General features: G+C 36.7%; 1 long non-coding RNA gene across 1 annotated transcript; it reads right to left on the bottom strand.

Annotated features, from left to right (window-relative positions):
* Positions 1-236: 236 nt before the first annotated feature.
* On the bottom strand, positions 237-4,584 carry LOC309607427. The gene is made up of 2 exons (XR_014232392.1): positions 2,221-4,584; positions 237-1,885 (listed from the first exon to the last, which is right to left on the bottom strand). It is a non-coding gene; the product is annotated as an uncharacterized lncRNA (long non-coding RNA).
* Positions 4,585-12,244: the final 7,660 nt, after the last annotated feature.

The raw sequence follows: 12,244 nt of genomic DNA on the forward strand, positions 1-12,244 counted from the left end.
GGTAACCACTTCCTTCCTTTTCTTTATGGTTTTGCCACTTAAGATGGCATCCCTGATAAACTAGAGTTTGGGGTTTTTTGTAATAGTTTTATTGAGGTATAATTGATATACAAAGAACTGTACCTATTAAATGTGTACAATTTGATGAGTTTGGATTTATGCAAACACCTGTGATACCCTAACTGTCACTGAAGTAATAGACATGTCCACCACCTCCCAGAGTTTCCTTGTGTCCCTTGTTTTTGTTTTTTGGTGGTAAGAACACAAGATCCACCCACTTAACAACTTTCGAAGTACATAATACTGTATTGTTAACTATAGATTCTATGTGGTACAGCAGATCTTTAGAACTTATTCGACTTAATGTAACTGAAACTTTATACCCCTTGAATAGCAACTCTCCATTTCCCCCAACCCTGCCCCCCCCCCCCCCCCCCCGGCAACCACCATTGTATTCTCTACTACTATGAGTTTGACTATTTTAGATGCCTCACATGAATGGAGTCATGCGGTATTTGTCCTTCTGTGTCTGGCTTATTTCACTTAGCATAATGTCCTCCAAGTTCATCTGTGTTGTCACAAATGGCTGGATTTCCTTCTACTTTAAGGCTGACTAATATTCCATTGTATGTATATACCACATTTTCTTTATCTAGTCATAAAACTAGAATTTAAATTTACCTCTTTTTTTAAACTTCATATAAATGGAAATCTGCAGTGTGCATTATTTTGTGTCTGGCTTTTTGGATTATTTTGCTCAATGTTTTGTTTGTTAATTATGTATTTGTTTCTTAATTATATCTTCTGGATATGAGTTAATTGTCAGTTGTATGTATTTCAGATAATTCTCTCACTCTATGGCTTTTTTACTCTGTTAATAGTGACTTTTGGTAAGCACATACTCTTAGTTTTAAAGTATTAAAATTTGTATTCTTTTATGTCTCATTTAAAAAAAATTGGAGGGATTTTGATTTGACTTTGTAATACAAAGTTAATTCTGTAATACAGAATTTAAACAGAATTAATGTATTTACAATAATTGTCTTTCAATCCTTCAACAAAATATACCTCTCTACTTATCTACATCTTTAATATCTCCCAATAACATTTTATAGTTTTTTGAGTAGGGATCTTACACATCTTTTGAGTCCAAGGTAGCAGAAAAATGTAGAGTATTTGACGCCTGGATAGCATCTATAACACTTTCTTTATGTGATAAGATTAGTTTTGGAAGCAATTACGTAATTATCAGTAATAATAATTTTCCTGATTTGTTCTTTCATTTTAAAATAAACTAAGAATTAAAAATAATAAAGTTAAATTTTAAAAATATTATTCAAACTCAAAGAGTTCATGCATGAGGTAAAATTTTCCATTGCCAAGCAAAATTACACCTTGCAGTCTGCACTGTTTTATTGTTTTAAATTTTAAACACAAATAAAAACTCCAAAAGGTCACATGGAATAACAGATTTGAAGTAACTCAGGTAACGAAGTAACTTCTTTTTCTTTGTCTTTACTGTCACAGGGCCATCACATTCTTTATTTTGAATCTACTGCTTAAATTGAGGAATAGGTAGTTTTCTAAGGGTAGGAAACACTGTGCCCAAAGTGAGCTCAAAAGATTCTGAGAAGGAATGGACTTATTCTCAAAATGAAATATGTGTAGCTGAATATTCATGTAGAGTTCTTTATCTTTTTCTCATTGAGTTGTAGAAATTCTGTATGTATGCTGAGTATAGCACAGATCTTCTACTTGTTCAGTTGCCTTTAACTCTCAGTTGTGTCTTTTGAAGGACATACGTTCCTATTTTTGATGAAGCCCAACTTAATCTTTTTTTACAATTATAATATTGGCATATAGTTTACTTTAATTAATAATCTACCTTGGGCTTCCCTGGTGGCGCAGTGGTTGAGAATCTGCCTGCCAATGCAGGGGACACGGGTTCGAGCCCTGGTCTGGGAAGATCCCACATGCCACGGAGCAACTGGGCCCGTGAGCCACAATTACTGAGCCTGCGCGTCTGGAGCCTGTGCTCCGCAACAAGAGAGGCCGCGATGGTGAGAGGCCCGCGCACCGTGATGAAGAGTGGTCCCCACTTGCCGCAACTAGAGAAAGCCCTCGCACAGAAACGAAGACTCAACACAGTCATAAATAAATAAATAAATAAATAAAAGAACGTGAATTTCTAAACAAAAAAAAATAATAATAATAATCTACCTGGACTGGATTTTTGTCTATGACAGAGATAGAGGTCATATTTTTTTTCCCCATGTGGACCTCAACTGACCCAGCATTATTTATTGAAAAGATCATCCTTTTTCCACTCTTCCGTGGTGCCAGCTTTGTCAAAAATCAAATGACCATATACACGTGAACTGTTTCAGGATTCTGTTCTGTTTTATTGGGTTGTCTACCATTGTAACAATTCCACACTGTCCTTCATCGTTTTATATTAAGTTTTGATATCTGGTAGAGCAAGTTCTTCCACTTTACTCTTCTTTAGGCTTTCCTTGACTGCTTGCGGCCCTCAACATTTATAAATAAATTTTAGAGTCAGTGTGTTTGTTAGTTTTTGTATAAAACAAAAGGAAATCAAACAAACCCTGTTAGGCTTTTGATTGGAATTGCTTTGAATCTTCTTTCTTTTCACGAATTTTCTTTCATGAAAAGAACAAGTGAAATTTTATCTCTGGATTTGGGAAGAAAGACATATATTTTATTTTTCCAGAATCCTGAGAGCTGTACAGCAATGATAGAAAGAAATCAAATGATCTCATTTTAAATATTTATTTTTTAAGCAGAATAGTTTATTCACAGATAATATCTCAGTTTTGAAAGGTTTCTGGTAAGCTTCTTAAATAAATTGTTTTCCTAAAACAAATAAGACTCTTTATTATCTAAGCAGCTGGATGTTTCCTATTGCTTTGAACATGAGGGGAAACCAACAATTCAGGATCCATTAGGTCCAGTCTGGCTCCTGGACAGAGGAAAGAGGCTTTGTGTAATAATACACTTTTCAGTTTATATCCTTGTCAAAGATTATAAGGCAAATCATGTAATTTTATAAGTATTAATTATAATGTTTATTTAAACATTTTAATGGTTATATAATCAGTCATTATGTGATTTAATTATGGTGCACAAGAATTACTCAATTGTCAGGAGAACTGGATGTGATTCTGGCAAGTCATGAACACTCTCCAGGCCTCCGTTTCTCACCTGTAAAATGGGAGGGTTGAGATGATCTCTGAAGTCCCTTCTAGAACCAACATGCTATTCTTCTACCTACCTTACATCTCCCTTCATAGTGCTAAAAACAACAGCACCATTATTATACCATGGATATATTTACCATTTGATTTCCAGCCTTTTATTGTTTCAAGAAAATTTTAATGTTTTGTATATTAAAAAATCTTTAAGGGAATTATCAAAAAGATCTTTACCAATATTGAAAAATCCATATACTATTAAAAAATCACACAAAAAATGTAGCATAGTATAAGCTTCCAGTTACAAAAATGAATAAGATCTGGTGACCTAAAAGTACAGCATGATGACTATAGTTAACAATCCTGTGTTGTATTTTTGAAATTTGCTAAGAGTAGATCTTAAAACGTCTCACCACAAAAAAAAAAAAAAGATAACTTTGTGAGGTGATGGATGTGTTAACTAACTTAATTGTGCTAATCATTTCTCTCTATATATGATATATATAGATATAAAAATATATCTATATTTATAAAATCATCACATTGTACACAAACTTACACGGTGGTATATGTCAATTATATCTCAATAAACCTGGCAGGGGGAAGAATGTAACATAATGTTGAAACTGAACAGATGGCTTTTATATAATAATACATACATGTATATAGGCTTGGGGATCACTTGAATAGAAATAAAGATTGGTGAAAATAAGAGGTATCCGTGCTTAGACTCTCGTGAAATTAAGTGCACGTCAGTGAGACTGAAGTATCCCTAAAACTTTGATCTCCAACTCACTTTCCCAGCAGCTATTTTCTTCCAACTGGGAAACGTCACATATATTTAATAAGACCCAGTCCATCTCCCCAAATTATTTTTAATTCTCGCTTTCTCTAGGTACTTGGACATGGATCCTATATTCTTTTAGCTTTTCATGCCCCCCAAGTCTGCTAATATATTAGTTATAAATATGGCAAAAGGCTATATTCTCAGCTAAATTATACAGGTCCTTGAGTACAAGGTCAAGAACAAGATCACTAACTTGATTGAAATGAAAACGTTAATTGAGTTACAGCTCTACACTTGGCATAGAAAGATGCAAAAAGGCCAGCCAACCATCTGTAAATGTAGTGAAAACCAGCTTTTGGTTATGGCCAAGACACTCTGACTTCATGTAAATGTCAGCTTGCTGATTAAAAGACCCACCCCACCGACCTTCCAGATATGTGTCCTAGTAAAAGGTCATATCAGCGAGGCTGATCTCTTAGCTGGCCAGGGACCTGTGGGTGTTTTGCTCCTAGGAAAACCATGGGGACCCCAACAAAGGGGACAGCAAGAGTGGAGCCACTGAGCATCAGTTTTCTCCTTTCCCCTAATTTTAAAGCCAAATTACCAATTCTGAGTTGAGATGTTTTCTCCTAGAACTGTAATTAAATTTTTACAGTTGACTCCTGGCTCTTGGGGTTCAGTATATTTAGAACTGAGAAAAGGAACGTATGCCTTGTCTGTCAGATTATAACATAAGACTAGAGGTGGCAGAAAGTGTGAACTTTACACCACTTTGATTTCATTTCCATGGAATACTCAAGAGGAAAAAACAAAAACCAAAGAAAATAGATGTCTGTGCTCACACTTAAATTTGGGAGAAAAAATATTACTTATGATTAAATGAAATTCAAGTAATAATCTGATTATCAAAACCAACACAAGAGGTGTGTTGATCTTTTTACAATATTTATTTTTTCAGATTTCCTCTATTTTAATATAATCTGTAGGTTGACATGATTAGAAGAGCTTTTAGAAGTAAGAATCACTTTTTTTTTAGGAATGAAGTTTTCTTAATCTTGATAGCAACAGAGGTGAGCTTCTGGCTTTGAATACGAGTGGCATCCTCTGACCCATAGTATATGTAACCCAGGTTACAAACGTTTAGGATTCCACTGAAAGCTAAATGTGCACATCATTGCATTATATATATAGTATTACATTATTTTCTAAGTATTTTTAAATACTTTTGAAAAGGAATACAAATAGCTTTCAAACCTAAGAAAAGATGTTCAGGTTTTTTTTTTTGTTTTTTTGTTTTTTTATTTTTTTATACAGCAGGTTCTTATTAGTCATCCATTTTATACACATCAGTGTATACATGTCAATTCCAATCACCCAATTCATCACACCACCATCCCCACCCCCCTGCCATTTTCCCCCTTAGTGTCCATACGTTTGTTCTCTACATGTGTGTCTCTATTTCTGCCCTGCATACCAGTTCATCTGTACCATTTTTCTAGGTTCCACATACATGCGTTAATATACAATATTTGTTTTTCTCTTTCTGACTTACTTCACTCTGTATGACAGTCTCTAGATCCATCCATGTCTCTACAAATGACCCAATTTTGTTCCTTTTTGTGGCTGAGTAATATTCCATTGTATATATGTACCACAACTTCTTTATCCATTCGTCTGTTGATGGGCATTTAGGTTGCTCCCATGACCTGGCTATTGTAAATAGCGTAGCAATGAACATTGGGGTGCATGTGTCTTTTTGAATTATGGCTTTCTCTGGATATATGCCCAGTAGCGGGATTGCTGGGTCATTTGGTAATTCTATTTTCAGTTTTTTAAGGAACCTCCATATTGTTCTCCATAGTGGCTGTATCAATTTACATTCCCACCAACAGTGCAAGAGGGTTCCCTTTTCTCCACACCCTCTCCAGCATTTGTTGTTTGTAGATTTTCTGCTGATGCCCATTCTAACTGGTGTGAGGTGATACCTCATTGTAGTTTTGATTTGCATTTCTCTAATAATTAGTGATGCTGAGCAGCTTTTCATGTGCTTCTTGGCCATCTGTATGTCCTCTTTGGAGAAATGTCTATTTAGGTCTTCTCCCCATTTTTTGATTGGGTTGTTTGTGTTTTTAATATTGAGCTTCATGAGCTGTTTATGTATTTTGGAGATTAATCCTTTGTCCGTTGATTCATTTGCAAATATTTTTTCCCATTCTGAGGGTTGTCTTTCCGTCTTGTTTGTAGTTTCCTGTGCTTTGCAAAAGCCTTTAAGTTTCATTAGGTCCCATTTGTTTATTTTTTATTTTATTTCCATTACTCTAAGAGGTGGATCAAAAAGATCTTGCCGTGATTTATGTCGAAGAGTGTTCTTCCTATGTTTTTCTCTAAGAGTTTTATAGTGTCCGGTCTTACATTTAGGTCTTTAATCCATTTTGAGTTTATTTTTGTGTATGGTGTTAGGTAGTGTTCTAATTTCATTCTTTTACATGTAGCTGTCCACTTTTCCCAGCACCACTTATTGAAAAGACTGTCTTTTCTCCATTGTATATCCTTGCCTCTTTTGTCATAGATTAGTTGACCATAGGTGTGTGGGTTTATCTCTGGGCTTTCTATCCTATTCCATTAATCTATATTTCTGTTTTTGTGCCAGTACCATATTGTCTTGATTACTGTAGCTTTGTAGTATAGTCTGAAGTCAGGGAGTCTGATTCCTCCAGCTCCGTTTTTTTCCCTCAAGACTGCTTTGGCTATTTGGGGTCTTTTGTGTCTCCATACAAATTTTAAGATTCCTTGTTCTAGTTCTGTAAAAAATGCCATTGGTTATTTGATAGGGATTGCATTGAATCTGTAGATTGCTTTGGGTATTATAGTCATTTTCACAATATTGATTCTTCCAATCCAAGAACATGGAATATCTCTCCATCTGTTGGTATCATCTTTAATTCCTTTCATCAGTGTCTTATAGTTTTCTGCATCCAGGTCTTTTGTCTCCCTGGGTAGGTTTATTCCTAGGTATTTTATTCTTTTTGTTGCAGTGGTAAATGGGAGTGTTTCCTTAATTTCTCTTTCAGATTTTTCATCATTAGTGTATAGGAATGCAAGAGATTTCTGTACATTAATTTTGTATCCTGCAACTTTACCAGATTCATTGATTAGCTCTAGTAGTTTTCTGGTGGCATCTTTAGGATTATCTATGTATAGTATTATGTCATCTGCAAACAGTGACGGTTTTACTTCTTCTTTTCCAATTTGTATTCCTTTTATTTCTTTTTCTTTGATTGCCATGGGTAGGACTTCCAAAACTATGTTGAATAATAGTGGTGAGAGTGGACATCCTTGTCTTGTTCCTGATCTTAGAGGAAATGCTTTCAGTTTTTCACCATTGAGAATGACGTTTGCTGTGGGTTTGTCGTATATGGCCTTTATTATGTTGAAGTAAGTTCCCTCTATGCCCACTTTCTGGAGAGTTTTTATCATAAATGGGTGTTGAATTTTGTCAAAAGCTTTTTCTATCTATTGAGATTATCATATGGTTTTTATCCTTCAGTTTGTTAATATGGTGTATCACATTGATTGATTTGCGTATATTGAAGAATCCTTGCATCCCTGGTATAAATCCCACTTGATCGTGGTGTATGATCCTTTTAATGTGTTGTTGGATTCTGTTTGCTAGTATTTTGTTGAGGATTTTTGCATCTATATTCATCAGTGATATTGGTCTGTAATTTTCTTTTTTTGTAGTATCTTTGTCTGGTTTTGGTATCAGGGTGATGGTGGCCTCATAGAATGAGTTTGGGAGTGTTTCTTCCTCTGCAAGTTTTTGGAAGAGTTTGAGAAGGATAGGTGTTAGCTCTTCTCTAAATGTTTGGTAGAATTCACCTGTGAAGCCATCTGGTCCTAGACTTCTGTTTGTTGGAAGATTTTTAATCAGAGTTTCAATTTCATTACTTGTGATTGCTCTGTTCATATTTTCTATTTCTTCCTGGTTCAGTCTTGGAAGGTTATACCGTTCTAAGAATTTGTCCATTTCTTCCAGGTTGTCCATTTCATTGGCATAGAGTTGCTTGTAGTAGTCTCTTAGGATGCTGTGTATTTCTGCAGTGTCTGTTGTAACTTCTCCTTGTTCATTCCTAATTTTATTGATTTGAGTCCTCTCCCTCTTTTTCTTGAGGAGTCTGGCTAATGGTTTATCAATTTTGTTTATCTTCTCAAAGAACCAGCTTTTAGTTTTATTGATCTTTGCTATTGTTTTCTTTGTTTCTATTTCATTTATTTCCTCTCTGATCTTGATGATTTCTTTCCTTCTGCTAACTTTGGGTTTTGTTTGTTCTTCTTTCTCTGGTTCCTTTAGGTGTAAGGTTAGATTGTTTATTTGAGATTTTTCTTGTTTCTTGAGGTAGGCTTGTGTAGCTATAAACTTCCCTCTTAGAACTGCTTTTGCTACATCCCATAGGTTTTGGATCATCGTGTTTTCATTGTCATTTGTCTCTAGGTATTTTTTGATTTCCTCTTTGATTTCTTCAGTGATCACTTGGTTATTTAGTAACGTATTGTTTAGCCTCCATGTGTTTGTGTTTTTTATGTTTTTTTCCCTGTAATTGATTTGTAATCTCACAGCATTGTGGTCAGAAAAGATGCTTGTTATGATTTCAATTTTCTAAAATTTACTGAGGCTTGATTTGTGACCCAAGATGTGATCTATCCTGGAGAATGTTCCATGTGCACTTGAGAAGAAAGTGTAATGTGCTGTTTTTGGATGGAATGTCCTATAAATATCAATTAAATCTGTCTGGTCTATTGTGTCATTTAAAGCTTCTCTTTCCTTATTAATTTTCTGTTTGTATGATCTGTCCATTGTTGTAAGTGAGGTGTTTAGGTCCCCCACTATTATCGTGTTACTGTCGATTTCCTCTTTTATAGCTGTTAGCAGTTGCCTTATGTATTGAGGTGCTACTATGTTGGGTGCATATATATTTATAATAGGAATCACTTTTTTTTTTTTTTTTTAAAGGAATTCCTTTATTTTTATTTTTTATTTATTTATTTTTGGCTGTGTTGGGTCTTCGTTTCTGTGCGAGGGCTTTCTCTAGTTGCGGCAAGCGGGGGCCACTCTTCATCGCCGTGCGCGGGCCTCTCACTATCATGGCCTCTCTTGTTGCGGAGCACAAGCTTCAGATGCGCAGGCTCAGTAGTTGTGGCTCACGGGCCTAGTTGCTCCGAGGCACGTGGGATCTTCCCAGACCAGGGCTCGAACCCGTGTCCCCTGCATTGGCAGGCAGATTGTCAACCACTGCGCCACCAGGGAAGCCCAGGAATCACTTTTAATTGTACAATTTTTCTAGTTGCATTAGTTTAAGTTTTTTTTTAAAAAAAGAACGGTTTTATTATATTTAAGAATTGAATGGTCCTAACAGCATGTCCCCAAATCTCTCATTTCAGGGCCATTTAGTTTTCAGTTATGAAAGGCAAAATTTTAGTTGAAATAAAATGCTGTTATTTATTTTGTGCCTTACAAAGTATGAACAATTATGAGACTGTGGACTTAGAACCTTAGAGAAATCAAGGAGTGTAAAAAAAAAATTCGTATATAAAACTAGTTTCACATATATTATAGTTATATATATAATATTAAAACTAATTTATATGTAACTAATATATATATAACTAATTTTAAAAACTATATAGTGGCTTAGAGATGACAAAAGACTTTCATAAATAGTATATCATCTGTGTCAGGCAATATTCAAGAACTTCAAGTACTTTTAGAAATATTTCATTTTTTCCTTCACAAAGACCCTGGCAGTAGGTATAATTATCCTCCTTTGCTTGATAGGTAAACTGAGGCTCAGAGAGATTAAGCAAAATTTCCAAATCTCCCAGCTCTGGTGCATAGCAGATCTGGATCTCAAACTCAAGGCTTCAGACTCTGGGGGCATAACTTAAACTCTACATTTTCTTCCTCATTTTTTTCTGCCTTTCTTTTGTGGATATGGTGGAAGAATTTGAGACAGATTATCTGTGGACAGATAATTGTGTTTTCTCTGCCCAATGAGAGAGCAAACTGGAAGGCAGAGAGGAGGTGAAGAGGTAGGGAGAGTAGTGCAGGAAATGTGGAAGGGAAAATACTCAATAATGTAACATTATTCTGGATGCACTCGGATCCTTTTTTAGCTTGGAGCTAGTCTTTTTAAGTAAACACATTTGTTATGAAATAGGATTTGAAACCAGGAGAAAACTACATTAGTGTTATTTATGAGCTTTTTGAAGCATTATGTTCAAATTTCTACAATTAGCTGGTAAGAATAAAAGGGAGGTCAACTGCATTGATGGAAGGTAATTCTGTGTGTGTATGTATGTGTTATGTGTGTGTGATGCATGCATGTGTGTGTGGTATGTATGTGCGTGTGTCTGGTATATTGGGGGTACTTGGGCCAGAGGGAAGGAGGTGGTCAGATGATGCCTATAGGAAGTGGATAGAGGTGATGCCAGATTTGAAAACCCAGGCCATTAAGTTGAGGAGGACAGATGACATGCAGGGCAGAGCTTACAGCAAGGTCAGTAGGGGACGGCCTGGGCGACGCCTCAGTTTTCTTTGTTCCCTCTCTTCCCAGAGAGGAATGGTCTCATGGGGGCATGAGAGGGAAGCCAACTGGAGGAGCCCCATTGATCCTGGTGATCAGTGGGGGAATCATTGGTCACTCAGCTTGTCCTCACAGCTTATGTCCACCAGGCCATCAGAAATTCACATGCTCTTGATAGTGAGAGGGCCCTGGGGCTGCTTCTTAGAGTCTAGTCAAATACAAGCTATTGAAAACATAGTCAAGGTAAAAAGCATGGCCACAGGACCTAGATAACATGCCTACTCTGTGCCAGGTCCTTTGGTTATCCATCCATATACCCACCCTGCAAAGTAGGTTCACTATTCTTTATGATAAATGAGAAAGCAAGTCTCAAAGAAGCTGCATGACTTGGCTATGGCCATGGAGCTGTTTATAGTAGAGCAGGAGCTGGGAGGACCCCTAACTCATTTTCTTTCTCTCCCAGCTTATTCAGAACTCACTGCAGAGGTCTGCAAATGAGAATCATATCCAAATTGGGCATCCCCCAAAGCAGAGTTTGTGAGAGCATGTGTCAGTGTAAACAGAAGAGGGACTTAAATATCCCATTTCTAGAAAGGTATTTTGCTGAACCAGAGCTGAGTACTTTACCTGGTTCTTCTGTGGCCTGCATAAGAGATCAGCAAATAGGTGGGGAAAGGAATGGGGGAAAGTGGGGGGATAGAGTCAGGTGAGGGCTCTTACTGCCCCTAAAATTAAATTGCACTGGTGGTTGGTTCTGAAGGGAAGTTGGTTTTGGTGAGGTTCAGGTGACTGGATGGACCAGGGTCAAAAAGGATGCAGATATTTGCTGGTTCTAAGGAGGGCTCTGCCTGCCCTCAGGAGGGTGAAACAGGGCTGCATATGCTGAGGGCTCCTTTCTGGGGCAGCCCATCCAAGCTGGACTATGGTCTGCTCAGGAGCCAGTTTATAAGGGAGGCCACTGACCCAATGGCCCTATTTGAGGCCCACACTGAAAATGTTGGCTTTGGCTCCCTCTGGCCTCATAGGTACATTTATTCAGGTGTCTCTTCTAAACAGTCACTGAGGTGTAGTGGAGAATTATCCAAAGGGAGGAATGAGGAGCAGTAGAGGACCTTGAAGATGCCAAATGTTCCTTTGGGACAAAGAGAACGTCTGCAATTCTGACTCAGTTGTACCTCCTGGTGAGGTTCTATAATATAAGTCTTTTGCTGGCATGTCTTCCATGAGTAGCATTGACCAAACTGTATTATAGGGCCTCACTATTTAAAGTGTGGTCCTCAGACCAGCAGTATATACATCACCTGAGAGCTTGTTAAAATACAGTATCTCAGCCCTATCCCAGACTCACTGAACCAGAATCTTCATTTTAACAAACTCACAGGTCTCACGTCTGCATCTTAAAGTTTGAGAAGCAAGGGTCTATTTGTCACTGTTGCTCTGCAGTGTTAGTTAGGATTCAGGAAGGGAAAAAAAATGATTTTAGTGAATATATACATATACATATATACGTATGTTGCCATCAGAAAAGTAATCTCTGTCTAATCCAGTGCTTTCCAAATGTATTTAACACAGAACTCTTTTTTTTTTTTTTTTTTTTTAATAAAAGAGGTGTCAACATCTCATGGGACACCACTATTGGTTCCTGATAGAGATCTCCTGCTAGA

Source organism: Balaenoptera borealis (assembly GCF_965194805.1).
Source record: "Balaenoptera borealis genome assembly, chromosome: 12".
Lineage (NCBI taxonomy): Eukaryota > Metazoa > Chordata > Mammalia > Artiodactyla > Balaenopteridae > Balaenoptera > Balaenoptera borealis.